This window comes from Triticum dicoccoides, chromosome 5B, assembly GCF_002162155.2.
Source record: "Triticum dicoccoides isolate Atlit2015 ecotype Zavitan chromosome 5B, WEW_v2.0, whole genome shotgun sequence".
Lineage (NCBI taxonomy): Eukaryota > Viridiplantae > Streptophyta > Magnoliopsida > Poales > Poaceae > Triticum > Triticum dicoccoides.
In genome coordinates, this window is record NC_041389.1 from 123,198,928 (window position 1) to 123,201,827 (window position 2,900).

The window sequence follows — 2,900 nt, forward strand, 5'->3', positions numbered from 1 at the left end:
ACTTTGTTTTCATACATGGATCCCATCTCAGATTTCATGGCCTCTAGCCATTTTGCGGAATCTGGGCTCATCATCGCTTCCTCATAGTTCGTAGGTTCATCATGGTCAAGTAACATGACTTCCAGAATAGGATTACCGTACCACTCTGGTGCGGATCTTACTCTGGTAGACCTACGAGGTTCAGCAGAAACTTGATCTGAAGTTTCATGATCAATATCATTAGCTTCCTCACTAATTGGTGTAGTTGTCACGGGAACCGGTTCTCGTGATGAACTACCTTCCAATAAGGGAGTAGATACAGTTATCTCATCAAGTTCTACTTTCCTCCCACTCACTTCTTTCGAGAGAAACTCCTTCTCTAGAAAGGATCCATTCTTAGCAACGAATGTCTTGCCTTCGGATCTGTGATAGAAGGTGTACCCAACAGTCTCTTTTGGGTATCCTATGAAGACACATTTCTTCGATTTGGGTTCGAGCTTATCTGGTTGAAGGTTCTTCACATAAGCATCGCAGCCCCAAACTTTAAGAAACGACAACTTTGGTTTCTTGCCAAACCACAGTTCATAAGGCGTCGTCTCAACGGATTTTGATGGTGCCCTATTTAACGTGAATGCGGCCGTCTCTAAAGCATAACCCCAAAATGATAGCGGTAAATTAGTAAGAGACATCATAGATCGCACCATATCAAGTAAAGTACGATTACAACGTTCGGACAAACCATTTCGTTGTGGTGTTCCAGGTGGCGTGAGTTGCGAAACTATTCCGCATTGTTTCAAATGTAAACCAAACTCGTAACTCAAATATTCTCCTCCACGATCAGATCGTAGAAACTTTATTTTCTTGTTACGATGATTTTCTACTTCACTCTGAAATTCTTTGAACTTTTCAAATGTTTTAGACTTGTGCTTCATTAAGTAGATATACCCATATCTGCTCAAATCATCTGTGAAGGTGAGAAAATAACGATATCCGCCACGAGCCTCAACATTCATTGGACCACATACATCTGTATGTATGATTTCCAACAAATCTGTTGCTCTCTCCATAGTTCCGGAGAACGGTGTTTTAGTCATCTTGCCCATGAGGCACGGTTCGCAAGTACCAAGTGATTCATAATCAAGTGATTTCAGAAGTCCATCAGTATGGAGTTTCTTCATGCGTTTTACACCGATATGACCTAAACGGCAGTGCCACAAATAAGTTGCACTATCATTATCAACTCTGCATCTTTTGGCTTCAACATTATGAATATGTGTATCACTACTATCGAGATTCAATAAAAATAGACCACTCTTCAAGGGTGCATGACCATAAAAGATATTACTCATATAAATAGAACAACCATTATTCTCTGATTTAAATGAATAACTGTCTCGCATCAAACAAGATCTAGATATAATGTTCATGCTCAACGCTGGCACCAAATAACAATTATTCAGGTCTAAAACTAATCCCGAAGGTAGATGTAGAGGTAGCGTGCCGACCGCGATCACATCGACTTTGGAACCGTTTCCCACGCGCATCGTCACCTCGTCCTTGGCCAGTGCTCGCTTATTCCGTAGTCCATGTTTCGAGTTGCAAATATTAGCAACAGAACCAGTATCAAATACCCAGGTGCTACTACGAGCTCTAGTTAGGTACACATCAATAACATGTATATCACATATACCTTTGTTCACTTTGCCATCCTTCTTATCCGCCAAATACTTGGGGCAGTTCCGCTTCCAGTGTCCAGTCTGCTTGCAGTAGAAGCACTCAGTTTCAGGCTTAGGACCAGACTTGGGTTTCTTCTCTTGAGCAGCAACTTGCTTGCCGTTCTTCTTGAAGTTCCCCTTCTTCTTCCCTTTGCCCTTCTTCTTGAAACTAGTGGTCTTGTTGACCATCAACACTTGATGCTCCTTCTTGATTTCTACCTCCGCGGCTTTCAGCATCGCGAAGAGCTCGGGAATAGTCTTGTTCATCCCTTGCATATTATAGTTCATCATGAAGCTCTTGTAGCTTGGTGGCAGTGATTGGAGAATTATGTCAATGACACTATAATCAGGAAGATTAACTCCCAGTTGAATCAAGTGATTATTATACCCAGACATTCTGAGTATGTGTTCACTGACAGAACTATTCTCCTCCATCTTGCAGCTATAGAACTTATTGGAGACTTCATATCTCTCAGTCCGGGCATTTGCTTGAAATATTAACTTCAACTCCTGGAACATCTCATATGCTCCATGACGTTCAAAACGTCGTTGAAGACCCGGTTCTAAGCCGTAAAGCATGGCACACTGAACTATAGAGTAGTCATCAGCTTTGCTCTGCCAGACGTTCTTAACGTCGTCAGTTGCATCAGCAGCAGGCCTGGCACCCAGCGGTGCTTCCAGGACGTAACTCTTCTGTGCAGCAATGAGGATAATCCTCAGGTTATGGACCCAGTCCATGTAATTGCTACCATCATCTTTCAACTTTGCTTTCTCAAGGAACGCATTAAAATTCAACGGAACAACAGCACGAGCCATCTATCTACAAACAAACATAGACAAGCAAGATACTATCAGGTACTAAGTTCATGATAAATTTAAGTTCAATTAATCATATTACTTAAGAACTCCCACTTAGACAGACATCTCTCTAGTCATCTAAGTGATCACGTGATCCAAATCAACTAAACCATAACCGATCATCACGTGAGATGGAGTAGTTTTCAATGGTGAACATCATTATGTTGATCATATCTACTATATGATTCACGCTCGACCTTTCGGTCTCCGTGTTCCGAGGCCATATCTGCATATGCTAGGCTCGTCAAGTTTAACCTGAGTATTCTGCGTGTGCAAAACTAGCTTGCACCCGTTGTAGATGGACGTAGAGCTTATCACACCCGATCATCACGTGGTGTCTCGGCACGA